We start from the raw sequence: 15,474 nt of genomic DNA, 5'->3' as shown, positions 1-15,474 counted from the left end.
CCATCAAATCATAGTACCTGGTCGACTTCATTGCCGAGTACACTGATACCCTGGGAACTCCCACAAGATGGAATCTTTACGTGGACGGCTCTTCAAACAAAACCGGGAGTGGCACAGGTGTGATAATAGAAAGCAATAAGGAAACCCAAATCGAACTCTCACTAAAGTTCAAATTCCCTACTTCAAATAATCAAGCTGAATATGAGGCATTACTGGCTGGTTTGAGGCTAGCTAAGGAGGTAGGAGTCCAAAAGCTCACCATCTTCAGTGATTCATAAGTAGTTACCTCACAAATAGAAGGGAGCTACCAAGCAAAGGATCCTACCATGAAGAAATATCTCGACAAAACTAGAGAACAGCTTGGGCAGATCAGGGAATATGAGGTCCAACATATACCTCGAGAACAGAATGCTCGGACGGATGCACTCTCAAAACTAGCCAGCACCAAACTAGGGGGCAATAACAGAAGCCTCATCCAGGAAACATTATAAAGCCCATCAATCACAGAGGAAGAAAGGGTCCTATCCATATCTGGTCTGGATCAAGGGTGGATGACCCCTATTATCAACTACCTCAAGACAGAGACACTCCCCACAGATAAGAAGGAGGCAAAGAGGTTGATACGAGAAGCACAGTACTACACTATGGTGGGCGATATCTTATATAGGAGAGGGATCTCAACACCCCTCCTAAAATGCGTACCGACTTCCAATACAAGGGAAGTCTTGGAAGAAGTACACAATGGCATGTGTGGTAACCACTTGGGAGCAGGAGCTCTTTCCAAAAAGGTACTCCAAGTTGGATTCTTCTGGCCAGCCTTACACAAAGAAGCGACAGAGTTCGTCAAGACATGCCCACCATGTCAGAAGCATGCTAACTTCCACATCGCTCCACCAAAAGAGCTCATCAGTGTAACGTCACCGCGGAGAGAAACCAATGGATGTGAAGACTGAAAGCAAAGGCGAGCAAAAGAGGAGAGGAGGGAGGCAAGCCTTGCGAAGTCGCCGGCGGTGGAGGGGCAAAGACCGAATTGCGGAAGAGCAGTTTCATTGCAGCCTGAAGCCGGATTAGGTGGAGCCTCTATATTGCTTGGATCTGGGGCGGCTCAGGCTTGGTGGATTTAGTCTTACGGGATCGTGCTCCCGGAATCGGAGAATGGGACAGACGAGCTCCATCAGCAAGGACCTCTAGGGGAGAAGATCGCGTAGGTTAACCATCAAGAATAACACCCCGAGAGAAGAGCTTCAAAGAGGGAATCAATTGGATTCTACTTCATCGATGGGAGCACGCCGAGATCGTGCCGGCGAGGTTGAAGATTCTTTATGCCAAGCACTGGGTCCTTTCATGCAGGGAATTCGACCTTGCTGAGGGAAAGCTGCTGCAATGGAGGCGTGAGTGAGAGGGAAACGATGGTTTCAAGTCCAGGTTGAGTTGGGCTTGGAGTTTCTGTTCTGGCTTGGAATTTCTGTTTTGGGTCCGAGTCAATTTTGGCCCATGGTCCCTGACCAAAAAAAAAAAATAAGGACTGTGTAGTTTCCTTCTTGGTACGTTAAAAAGAAAAAGGATTAACATTCTATTTTTCTTTCGATATACTGCCTCTGCTTTTTCTTTTTATTTTACTTTTCTGGTTATTGTGTCTTCTTGCTATATGAATAGTTGTTCCAAAATCTTTCCATGGTATCAAGAGCTTAAAGATCAAGATCCATGGAAGAACAACCAGAAAATAGTCACCTCCAACAATCAAATCTTACCATCACTCAGCCGAATCAAACCATGACTGCATTACCAAACTACTTTCTAAATCATAGACTCTTCAATCCTATTGGAGATAAACAAAATGAAAATCATCACAAAACTTGGCAACAGCAAGCCTTGTTTGCGATTCGAATCAACATTTGGAAGATCATCTACCTCCAAATTGGATTCTTTCATGATTTGAATCAGCTGAACATCAACAGCAAGGTAAAGAGAGCAACAAATATCAACAGTGGTGCACAGGTGAATACAATTTGTCCAATTGGTTACTTGCCTCGATTGATTCTGCATTCAAGAATAAGATGGTTGGATGCAAGTATAGCTTTGAAATCTAGATAAAATTAAAGAATATTTTGCTGAGTCTACAGGATATACAATCAAGAAACTTAAAATACAGCTTAAAATCCTCAAGAAACAAGGTATGATTACTATTGAATATATTGCAAAAATTAGGATAATTGCTTATTCTCTTGCAACATTAGGACCCTCAAAACTGAAGAACATAAAGATGCAATATTGGAAGGATTAAATGAAGATTATCAAATGTCACTCACTACTATTAATGCAAGGTCAGAGATATACTCACTCACTGATGTTGAAACTATAGTCCTTACCCACTCAGACATGATCGAGAAATTTAGAAAACTAGAAAAGCTTGTTGTGCAGGAAAATTTCGCACAAAGTTCTTTTCCAACAATTCCTAACCATAATAGGGGAAATAGTGAAAGAAGAGGAAGAGGAGGACCAGGAAAGTTTGGAAGAGGGGGTAGATTCTCCTATGGTAGTCCCAGACCACAATGTCAAGTTTGTGGCCGTTTTGGTCACATTACCTGGCATTGCTTTCATCGTTTCAATCAAGACCAGCCTCCTCCTTCACAACTTTAAAACAATCAATCCACCACTTCCAACATTGCTTCAAACTTTTCAAATACTACTGCTCAATCTGGTCCTCCTTTTTCAACTCCACCTCCACCAGCATCTACTTTTCGTAATCCTACTGCATATGTGGTTATTTCCTCTATTATGTCATATCCAAATTGGTACCCTAACACAGGTGCTTCGTATCACATTAATTCTAAAAGATGGTAATGGATCAAGTATACTCCATCACTCACATAGGTATTTTTCCCTTTATTTTATTAATTCTAAAAGATGGTTTTCTTTACAAAAATTAATACATTCACTACATATAACTAAAAATTTAATCAGTATGTCTAAATTTGCTGAAGATAAATATGTGTATTTTGAGTTTTGTAACACCCTACCACACAAAGTTTTACTTCTAGGACATAAATCAGAGGTGACGAGGTATTACGACCTCTAAAAAAAGAAAATGCATATATAGATATATTGAGAAAGGGAATTAACTAGAAGCCTTGAAGAAAAAAATTTAAACGAAATACAAATAGAACAACGCAACACTCACAATCGGATAAATGTGGAAAGGTAGGTAAGATCGAGTGGAAAAGATAATGTATATATAAGATCAGAGTTCCAAAGATACAAATAACAAGCTCTAGGCCCGGCTTGCGAAGAAAAGGCCGACCAAAGCATACATATACATATATATAACCCAAAAGAGTAACCCAAAACGAAAAACTGACAACCTGTTTCTCCAAGTCAACCTCTAAGAGGGACAAACATAATATATACAGGGTGGAGAATCCATATACATATATAAACATAAACAAAATACAACCCTAAATCCCAATAGTTCTTCGCTTCCAAGAGTCTCCAGAATGCTCAAGGCGGTGCCTCCCGACCTGCATCTGAAAACCAACAATATGTATGGAATGAGAATTGGAGGTTCTCAGCATGGTAGTGGTACCCACATACATAATATATAAGGTCCCAGGAAAGTCAGAGGCAATCCTAGAACTCTGACACTCAGATTAAAAACTTAAAGAATAAGCTAAATAAGGTTGTGTATTTAATCTAAGGTTTTTAAGTCTTATAACTCAAATCCTAACTTAACCCTTCAAATCCTGCTTCCTCCAGCCCTTCAAAACACTGGTGGAACTGCCCTCGTCGCTCCTCCGCCAGACAGGGGGCCTCTTAGTTGCACAAACAAGCAATACAAGCAGAGAAAACACAAATTTGATGCAGTTACAGCAGGTAAATCATATAACAAGTAAGCATAGATATTCAAATAGGCAAACCCAAGTAATGCAAACTCAAACAAGACAAACAAATGCATATAATGTATGCCTTTTCTACTGGCCATGAGCTCGCGTGTTGGTTATATCACCAGAACCTGACACACTTTACAAACAGAGAGAAAGTGATGTAACAAAAATAGAACAGAACATACAGTCACATTTTACAATCATAATCATAGTCCTCTTAATCATTTTCAATCATCACACCCTTCATCAGCCCACACGTCACCATTACTGACCCGGAGCAAGTGGATAACACCACTGCATCTTACCCTGAGTCTTAACTCATACCCGGAGCAAGTGGACAACGCCACTGCATCTTACCCGGTCACATATATCTCAATCACAATCAGTCATCATCATCTCAGTAGACTACAATCATTCTCATCATATCTCATTCATCTCATTTTCAGCATTGTCACACTTCTCAAACGTAAATAATCACTTCAACATCTTCCTTCACTACCAAGTTACTACCCTCTCGAGGTTCAACCCCCTCACCATGATTAAAACTAAATTTTAGAGCCTTAGAGAGTAAAAATAGAGGTTTAGAGGTTAGAAAATAGGTTAAAAATCACAAAAAGGTACTTTTCTCAAAACAGGGTGTCTCGCATACGCGAGCCCTGTCCAAATACGCGAGTAAGCTGAACAGAATTGAATGGCCGTGACGCACGCCTTATCTCACATACGCGGGGGTGTAATTCGCTATCTAGCGTACGCAACCATTATTCGCATATTCGAGCACTCCAGACAGTAGCGAATTCCTGGCGTACGCAGGCATATGTACGCGTACGCGAAACTAAAAACACCCACTCACGTATGCATGCACATGCTTGCGTACGCGAGATGTCTGAACAGTGCCAAACGTTCACATCGCGTTCGTGTGTCGTGTATGCAAGCCTTTTAGAAATGCTAAAAAGGTGTTTAAGTTCTGAAAAGTATTTTTACATACCAAACTTCTGACGTGCATAACTTTTTCGTTAAAAATTTTTTTTAGTTTGTTCTTCAAACGGCGTAAACTTCATGAACTCAATTTTCATTCCAAATAAGTTTGGAAAAGTTTGAGGGTCTGGAAGCCGAGTTATGGCCCACCGAAGTTCAATCAAAATTCAGTTTTTTTCAAAATTCACCAACCTCTATTTTTACTAAGTTTTAAACCCAATACCAATGCATTATTCCTTAAAACAATACTCATCATGTATAGAATAGGTCTACTACCATTTCATTATCTTCCTATTGCATCAATTTCTCAATTATATCAATTTCCTACTCCAAACAACCCAAGATCAAACAACACTATTCAACATTAGGCATTATCATCATCAAACAACAAAACCATCATTCATCAATCTATTCTCAATATAATTCCACATTTACATCAAGATTACTAAGCATTAACATATTCACACACTTCCAACTTATCCTATGGTCATCTAACCTATGTTTTCACGAAACATTATATATTATCTACGAGAAAGCAAAATCATACCTTGGTCGATTTCTTCCTAATGTCAAAGCACCATAAATATCTCTGTTCCTCAAGTTTCTAAAGCCTTGAAGCCTCACCGAACAAAAATCCAACCTCCACGGTTCGCTTTCTTGTCATCGATATCACCAAATTTGCCTCTAAAATATATATCTCACTCTAATTCCGCATAAATACCACAAAATAAAACTAAGGTTTATAATCATTAATTATTAACAAGAGTTAGAGGTTTTTTACCTTACCGACAGAAATTCGGGACAAGACCTGGCAAGTCCACAAGGCTAATTTGATCCTATACACCAAAATTAAATAATCTCTCAAAATTAAAACCTCAAATTTTTTAAATTAAAACCTATCCTAAACCGCTGATGACTCGTCAATCGGAGCTTCGAATTGAAAGATACGTGGAGTTGAATTTTTGGCAAGGGTTTGGTGTTCTTGAGTGTTCCCTCCCTTTCATTCAGCATGATTCTTAGGTTACGAGGGAAGAGAAGGCTGGTTTGGTCTTATGTCAGTTTGGGCCTGGCCCGATTGGTTCGGCTCGTTTGGCCCAATTTTGGGCCAAAACCTTTCAAATTAGTGTCAAAATTTATATTTTGATTATTTCTACCCTTCTAACTTATTAAATTTAATTTTCTAATTTTTTTAAAATAATAATAGATTTATTAGCTAATATTTACTAATTATCCGGAGTTTACAAATTTCATACTTATCATTGTACTGTCAAATGCTAATTCACTTATAGTTTGTTTCTTCAAGGTTTTAGGAAGGATGACATTTATCAGTTTGTTAATGTTACTATGCCACAGAACTCTAAATATGATCCTCTTCCTCAAGCTCTACTTACATCTATTGTTTCTTTTAATTTGTGGCACAAAAGACTTGGCCAAACTGCCTTCAAAATTGTAAAATCTATTTTACACAAATGTAATATTTCAGTGTATAATAATAAAGATTTTGATTCTGCTTCTTTCATGTGTGAAAATTGTGCAAGTGCAAAAATGCATGCTTTACTATATTCGGACTCTAATACTAAGTATAATGCACCTTTATAATTAGTATACTCAGGTGTTTGAGGGCCAGCACCTCTTATTTCTCACTTAGGCTATAAATGTTATGTAGTTTTTCTTGATGCATATTCGAGGTATACATGTACTTTTCTTTTAGTAAATAAATCCCAGGTCTTTGCTACATTTAAACAATATAAATCATATATGGAAAGACTAACAAATTGAAAATTAAAAGAATTTCAATATGATAATGGGGTGAATACACTTCTAAGGTTTTTTCAGAATATGAGACAGGAAGATATTCAACATAGGTTCTCTTGTCCATACACCCCCCAAAAAATGGAAGGGTAGAAAGGAAACACAGATAGATACCTCATTGAAATGAGTTTATCTATGCTTTGTACTGCTGCCATGTCAGTTAATGAGCGGATATTTTATACGTTTTTGGCATCATTTTCATATAGTTTTTAGTATGTTTTGTTTAAGTTTTATTAAGTTTTCATAGGTTTTAGTGCAAAATTCACATTTTTGGATTCTACTTTGAGTTTTGTGTTTTTATGCAATTTCAGGTATTTTCTGGCTAAAATTAAGGAGTTGGAGCAAAAGTCTAATTCAGAGACAGAGAAAGTGCTGCAGATGTTGTCAGGATCTGACCACCTTGCACTCGAAAGAGCTTTTCTGGAGCTACAGAAGTTCAAATGGAGCTTTCTCAACGGCTATCGAAAGCTAACATCTAGGAATTTCCAGAAATATATAATAGTCCATACTTTGCTTCAGAATTAAAGGCCCAAAAATGGCGTTCAACGCCAGCCTCCTGCCGTGTTCTGGCGTGCAACGCCCACAAGGGAGTAGCCAGCATTCCAACACCCAAGAAGGACCCCTAGCCAATGTTCAACACCCTAGAGGCCTCCTAGCACGTGGATCTCAATCAAGCTCAGCCCAAACACTCACCAAGTGGGCCCCAGAAGTAGATTTTAGCACCAAAAGATTGTTTTACCCTTTTTATATAATCCTTAGTCAGTAGATTAGTATATTTAGAACAAGGATCACCATTGTTCAAAACTTTTTGACACTTTACACGTTTTAGGATTGTATTCTTTATCAGTATGAGTTTCTAAACCTCCTAGGTTGAGGGGAGAAGGCATGCTGAGTTTTATGGATTAATAAAAGTATTACTATTCTATTTCAATTCGTGTTTGATTCTCTATTCTAAGATGTATATTCGTTCTTCAACAATATGAATGCGTTGAAATGGCACAAGGTTATCTCATTCTACATGGGTACAGAGTGAGTCTTTCATCGGACAATGATGAACCACTAGCTTGATTATACATCTCTTAGATGGCTTATTGATGAGCGGATAATTTATACGCTTTTTGACATTGTTTTTAGTATATTTTTAGTAGGATCTAGTTACTTTTAGGGATGTTTTCATTAGTTTTTATGTTAAATTCACATTTCTGGACTTTACTATGAGTTTGTGTGTTTTTCTGTGATTTCAGGTATTTTCTGGCTGAAATTGAGGGACTTGAGCAGAAATCAGATTCAGAGGTTGAAGAAGGACTGCTGATGCTGTTGGATTCTGACATCCCTGCACTCAAAATGGATTTTCTGGAGCTACAGAACTCGAAATGGCGCGCTTCCAATTGCGTTGGAAAGTAGACATTCAGGGCTTTCCAGCAATATATAATAGTCCATGCTTTGGCCAAGAATAGATGACGTAAACTGGCGTTCAACGCCAGCTTTCTGCCCAAATCTGGCGTCCAGCGCCAGAAAAGGAGCCAAAACCAGAGTTGAACGCCCAAACTGGCACAAAAGCTGGCGTTCAACTCCAAGAAGGACTTCTACACGTGCAACACTCAAAGCTCAGCCCAAGCACACACCAAGTGGGCCCCGAAAGTGGATTTATGCATCAATTACTTACTTCTGTAAACCCTAGTAGCTAGTTTATTATAAATAGGACCTTTTACTATTGTATTAGGTATCTTTGATCAGTTGTATGTGATCTTTGATCAGTTGTATGCTATCTTAGATCACGTTTGAGGGCTGGCCTCTCGGCCATGCCTGGACTATCACTTATGTATTTTCAACGGTAGAGTTTCTACACTCCATAGATTAAGGTGTGGAGCTCTGCTGTTCCTCAAAGATTAATGCAAAGTACTACTGTTTTCTATTCAATTCATCTTGTTTCGCTTCTAAGATATTCATTCATACTTCAATCTGAATATGATGAACGTGACAATCATCATCATTCCCTATGAACGCGTGCCTGACAATCACTTCCGTTCTACCTTCGACTGAATGAGTATCTCTTAGATCTCTTAATCAGAATTTTCGTGGTGTAAGCTAGAATGATGGCGGCATTCAAGAGAATCCGGAAAGTCTAAACCTTGTCTGTGGTAGTCCGAGTAGGATTCAATGAATGAATGACTGTGACGAGCTCCAAACTCGCGATTGCGGGGCGTTAGTGACAGACGCAAAAGGATAGTAAATCCTATTCCAGCATGATCGAGAACCGACAGATGAATAGCCGTGCCGTGACAGGGTGCGTTGACCATTTTCACTGAGAGGATAAGATGAAGCCATTGACAAGGGTGATGCCTCCAGACGATTAGCCGTGCCGTGACAGGGCATTGGATCATTTTCCCGAGAGATGACCGAAAGTAGCCATTGACAGTGGTGATGTATCACATAAAGCCAGCCATGGAAAGGAGTAAGACTGATTGGATGAAGATAGCAGGAAAGCAGAGGTTCAGAGGAACGAAAGCATCTCCATTCGCTTATCTGAAATTCTCACCAATGAATTACATAAGTATTTCTATCCCTATTTTATTAATTAATTTCGAAAACTCCATAACCATTTGATATCCGCCTGACTGAGAATTACAAGGTGACCATAGCTTGCTTCATGCCGACAATCTCCGTGGGATTCCACCCTTACTCACGTAAGGTATTACTTGGACGACCCAGTGCACTTGCTGGTTAGTTATGCGAAGTTGTGAAGATATGTTTAGACCATGGTTTTGTGCATCCGTTTTTGGTGCCATTGCCAGGGAATCAATTTCGAACAACAATTCACAACCTGAGTAGCAATTTCGCATACCAAGTTTTTGGCGCTGTTGTCGGGGATTGTTCGAGTTTGGACAACTGACGGTTCATCTTGTTGCTCAGATTAGGTAATTTTCTTTTTTGTTTTCTTTTCAAAAAAAAAAAAAATAAAATAAAATAAAAATTTTTTCAAAAATATATTTTCCTTCAGAATTTTTAAGAATGAATTCTAGTGTTTCATGAAGCATGTGAAGCCTGGCTGGCTGTAAAGCCATGTCTAAATTTAATTGGACTGAGGCAGCAATTTGTTATCAAGAGCAAGCTAGTTGTTGCTAATCCACCTGCTGTTGTTCCTGATTCACCTGCTAAAGCTTGGCTGGCCATTGGCCATGTCTAGTGTTTTGGACCAGAGCTTTCATTGAAAGCTTGGCTGGCTAGTGAGCCATGTCTAATTCCTGGACTGAAGCTTTAGACTAAGAATGCAAGATTCCTGGAATTCATATTACAAATTTTGGAATCCTTATTTTTCTTTTTCAATTAATTTTTTGAAAAATCCAAAAAACAAATTAGAAAATCATAAAAATCAAAAATATTTTTCTGTTTCTTGTTTGAGTCATGTGTCATGTTATAAGTTTGGTGTCAATTGCATATGCATCTTGCATTTTTTCGAAAATTCATGCATTCATAGTGTTCTTCATGATCTTCAAGTTGTTCTTGGTAAGTCTTCTTGTTTGATCTTGATGATTTTTTGTTTTGTGTTGTATGGTATTTTTCATATGCATTCTTGAATTTTTAGTGTCTAAGCATTAAAGAATTCTAAGTTTGGTGTCTTGCATGTTTTCTTTGCATTAAAAATTTTTCAAAAATGTGTTCTTGATGTTCATCATGATCTTCATAGTGTTCTTGGTATTCATCTTGACATTCATAGCATTCTTGCATGCATTCATTGTTTGATCTAAAACCTTCATGTATTGCATCATTTTTCTTGTTTTTCTCTCTCATCATAAAAATTCAAAAATAAAAAAAATATCTTTTCCTTTTTCTCTTTCATAAATTCGAAAATTTGGATTGACTTTTTCAAAAATTTTAAAAAAATCAAGTTGTTTTTCATGAGTTAAATCAAATTTTCAATTTAAAAATCTTATCTATTTCAAAATCTTTTTCAAAAATCAAATCTTTTTCAAATTTCTTAGTTATTTTCGAAAATTTCAAAAATATTTTTCAAAAATATTTTTCTTATTTTTATATCAAATTTTCGAAAATAACAATAACAATTAATGTTTTGATTCAAAAATTTCAAGTTTGTTACTTACTTGTTAAGAAAGATTCAAACTTTGAGTTCTAGAATCATATCTTGTGATTTCTTGTGAATCAAGTCATTAATTGTGATTTTAAAAATTCAAATCTTTTTCAAAAACTAATTTCTATCATATCTTTTCAAAAATATCTTCCTATCTTACCTTTTTCAAAAATATGATTTCAAAATATCTTTTCTAACTTCCTAACTTCTCACCTTTTCAAAATTTGTTTCAACTAACTAACTAACTTTTTTGTTTGTTTCTTATCTTTTTCAAAACTACCTAACTAACTCTCTCTCTCTAATTTTCGAAAATATCTCCCTCTTTTTCAAAATTTCTTTTTAATTAACTAATTATTTTAATTTTCAAATCTTAATTTTCAAAAAAACCACTAACCTTTTTCAAAAACTATTTTCGAAAATCACTAACCCTTTTTCAAAAATTATTTTCGAAAATTCTCCCTCTCCCATCTTACTCTATTTATTTATTCATCTACTAACATCTCATCTCACATCTCTACCCTCCTCACAGTTGTGTTTCTTCCATTACATTACATTCTTTGTCCCCCTCTTTTCTCCCACTCACAAAGGGATCCCTATACTGTGGTATAAAGGATCTCTATTATTATTATTTTTCTGTACCCTCTTCTTTGTCATATGAGCAGGAGCAAGGACAAGAATATTCTTGTTGAAGCAGATCCAGAACCTGAAAGGACTCTGAAGAGAAAACTAAGAGAAGCTAAAATACAACAATCCAGAGATAACCTTTCAGAAATTTTCGAACAGGAAGAGGAGATGGCAGCCGAAAATAATAATAATGCAAGGAGAATGCTTGGTGACTTTACTGCACCTAATTCCAATTTACATGGAAGAAGCATCTCCATTCCTGCCATTGGAGCAAACAACTTTGAGCTGAAACCTCAATTAGTTTCTCTGATGCAGCAGAACTGCAAGTTTCATGGACTCCCATCTGAAGATCCTTTTCAGTTCTTAACTGAATTCTTGCAGATATGTGATACTGTTAAGACTAATGGAGTAGATCCTGAAGTCTACAGGCTCATGCTTTTCCCTTTTGCTGTAAGAGACAGAGCTAGAGTGTGGTTGGACTCTCAACCCAGAGATAGCCTGAACTCTTGGGATAAGTTGGTCACGGCTTTCTTAGCCAAGTTATTTCCTCCTCAAAAGCTGAGCAAGCTTAGAGTGGATGTTCAGACCTTCAGACAGAAGGAAGGTGAATCCCTCTATGAAGCTTGGGAAAGATACAAGCAGCTGACCAAAAAGTGTCCTTCTGACATGCTTTCAGAATGGACCATCCTGGATATATTCTATGATGGTTTATCTGAGCTATCAAAGATGTCATTGGATACTTCTGCAGGTGGATCCATTCACCTAAAGAAAACGCCTGCAGAAGCTCAAGAACTCATTGACATGGTTGCTAATAACCAGTTCATGTACACTTCTGAGAGGAATCCTATGAATAATGGGACGCCTATGAAGAAGGGAGTTCTTAAAGTTGATACTCTAAATGCCATATTGGCTCAGAAAAAAATATTGACTCAACAAGTCAATATGATTTCCCAGAGTCTGAATGGAATGCAAGCTGCATCCAACAGTACTCAAGAGGCATCTTCTGAAGAAGAAGCTTATGATCCTGAAAACTCTGCAATAGCAGAGGTAAATTACATGGGTGAACCTTATGGAAACACCTATAACTCATCATGGAGAAATCATCCAAATTTCTCATGGAAGGATCAAAAGCATCAACAAGGCTTTAATAATGGTGGAAGAAACAGGTTTAACAATAATAAACCTTTTCCATCATCCACTCAGCAACAGACAGAGAACTCTGAACAAAATACTTCTAATTTAGCAAACTTAGTCTCTGATATATCTAAGGCCACTGTAAGTTTCATGAATGAAACAAGGTCTTCTATTAGAAATTTGGAAGCACAAGTGGGCCAGCTGAGTAAAAGAATCATTGAAATCCCTCCCAGTACTCTCCCAAGCAATACAGAAGAGAATCCAAAAGGAGAGTGCAAGGCCATTGACATAAGCAAAATGGCCGAACCCAATGAGGGAGAGGAGGACGTGAATCCCAAGGAGGAAGACCTCCTGGGACGTCCAGTGATCAATAAGGAGCTTCCCTCTGAGGAACCAAAAGACTCTGAGGCTCATCTAGAGACCATAGAGATTCCATTGAACCTCCTTATACCCTTCATGAGCTCTGATGAGTATTCCTCTTCTGAAGAGAATGAGGATGTTACTGAAGAGCAAACTGCTAAGTTTCTTGGTGCAATCATGAAGCTAAATGCCAAATTATTTGGCATTGATACTTGGGAAGTTGAACCTCCCTTGTTCACCAATGAACTAAGTGATCTGGATCAACTGACATTGCCTCAGAAGAGACAGGATCCTGGAAAGTTCATAATACCTTGTACCATAGGCACCATGATCTTTAAGGCTCTGTGTGACCTTGGTTCAGGAATAAACCTCATGCGCCTCTCTGTAATAGAGAAACTGGGAATCTATGGGGTGCAAGCTGCTAAAATCTCATTAGAGATGGCAGACAATTCAAGAAAACAGGCATATGGACAAGTAGAGGACGTGTTAGTAAAGGTTGAAGGCCTTTACATCCCTGCTGATTTCATAGTCCTGGATACTGGAAAGGAAGAGGATGAATCCATTATCCTAGGAAGACCTTTCCTGGCCACAGCAAGAGCTGTGATTGATGTTGACAGAGGTGAACTAGTCCTTCAATGGAATGAGGACTCCCTTGTGTTTAAAACTCAAGGATCTCCCTCTGCAACCATGGAGAGGAAGCATGAAAAGCTTCTCTCAAAGCAGAGTCAAACAAAGCTCCCACAGTCAAACTCTAAGTTTGGTGTTGGGAGGCCACAACCAAACTCTAAGTTTGGTGTTGAACTCCCATATCCAAACTCTAAGTTTGGTGTTGGAGAGTCTTAACAAAGCTCTGCACATCTGTGAGGCTTCATGAGAGCCCACTGTCAAGCTACTGACATTAAAGAAGCGCTTGTTGGGAGGCAACCCAATTTTTATCTAACTATATTTTTCTTAGTTATATGTCTTTATAGGTTCATGATCATGTAGAGTCACAAAATAAATATAAAAATTGAAAATGGAATAAAAAACAGCAGAAGAAAAATCACACCCTGGAGGAAGCATCTGCCTGGCGTTCAACGCCAGAACAGAGCATGGTTCTCGCGCTGAACGCCCAAAATGGGCAGCATCCTGGCGCTGAACGCCCAGAACAAGCATGGTTCTGGCGTTCAACGCCAGAAATGGCAACAAATGGGCGTTGAACGCCCAAAATGGGCACCAACCTGGCGCTGAACGCCCAGAGTTGTGTGCAAAGGCATTTTACATGCCTAATGGGTGCAGGGATGTAAATCCTTGAAACCTCAGGATCTGTGGACCCCACAGGATTCCCACCTACCTCCACTCACTTCTTATCACCCCTCTTTCACACAATCCCATAAACACTCTTCCCCAAAAACCCTTCACCAATCACCTCAATCTCTCTTCCTCATCACCTCTACACCACTCACATCCATCCACTCTTCCCCATAAACCTACCTCATAAACTCCACCTACCTTCAAAATTCAAAACCAATTTTCCACCCAAACCCACCCATATGGCCGAAACCTTTCCCCCCTCCCTTCCCTATATAAAGCCCTCCATTCTTCATCAAATTCACACAACACACCCCTCTACACCCTTCTTGGCCGAAACACTTCCCACTCTCCCTCTCCTCCATTTCTTCTTCTTCTTCATCTATTCTTTCTTTTATTGCTCGAGGGCGAGCAAAATTCTAAGTTTGGTGTGGTAAAAGCATAAGCTTTTTGTTTTTCCATTACCATTGATGGCACCTAAGACCGGAGAATCCTCTAGAAAAGGGAAAGGGAAGACAAAAGCTCCCACCTCCGAGTCATGGGAGATGGAAATGTTCATCTCCAAAGCCCATCAAGACCACTTCTATGATGTTGTGGCCAAGAAGAAGGTGATCCCTGAGGTCCCTTTCAAACTCAAAAGAAATGAGTATCCGGAGATCTGACATGAAATTCAAAGAAGAGGTTGGGAAGTTCTAACAAATCCCATCCAACAAGTCGGCATCCTAATGGTTCAAGAGTTCTATGCCAATGCATGGATCACCAAGAACCATGATCAAAGTAAGAACCCTGATCCAAAGAACTATGTTACAATGGTTCGGGGGAAATACTTGGATTTTAGTCCGGAAAATGTGAGGTTGGCGTTCAACTTGCCAAACATGGAAGAGAACGCACGCCCCTACACAAGGAGAGTCAACTTTGATCAAAGGTTGGACCAAGTCCTTATGGACATATGTGTAGAAGGAGCTCAATGGAAGATTGACTCCAAAGGTAAGCCGGTTCAACTAAGAAGATTGGACCTCAAGCCTGTAGCTAGAGGGTGGTTGGAGTTCATTCAATGCTCAATCATTCCCACTAGCAACCGGTCTGAAGTTACTATAGACCGGGCCATCATGATCCATAGCATCATGATTGGAGAAGAGGTGGAAGTTCATGAGATTATACCTCAAGAACTCTACAAGGTGGCTGACAAGTCCTCCACCATGGCAAGGTTAGCCTTTCCTCACCTCATCTGCCACCTATGCAATTCAGCTGGGATTGACATAGAGGAAGATATCCTAATTAAAGAGGACAAGCCCATCACTAAGAAAA

At 38.8% G+C, this 15,474-nt stretch overlaps 1 non-coding gene across 1 annotated transcript; it reads right to left on the bottom strand.

Annotated features, from left to right (window-relative positions):
- Positions 1 to 11,946: 11,946 nt before the first annotated feature.
- On the bottom strand, positions 11,947 to 12,054 carry LOC112768307 (small nucleolar RNA R71). The gene has a single exon (XR_003185742.1). It is a non-coding gene; the product is annotated as a small nucleolar RNA R71 (small nucleolar RNA).
- Positions 12,055 to 15,474: the final 3,420 nt, after the last annotated feature.

This window comes from Arachis hypogaea, chromosome 17 (genome assembly GCF_003086295.3).
Source record: "Arachis hypogaea cultivar Tifrunner chromosome 17, arahy.Tifrunner.gnm2.J5K5, whole genome shotgun sequence".
Lineage (NCBI taxonomy): Eukaryota > Viridiplantae > Streptophyta > Magnoliopsida > Fabales > Fabaceae > Arachis > Arachis hypogaea.
The sequence above is the reverse complement of the archived record's forward strand: the minus strand, read 5'-3'. Positions and strand labels throughout refer to the sequence as shown.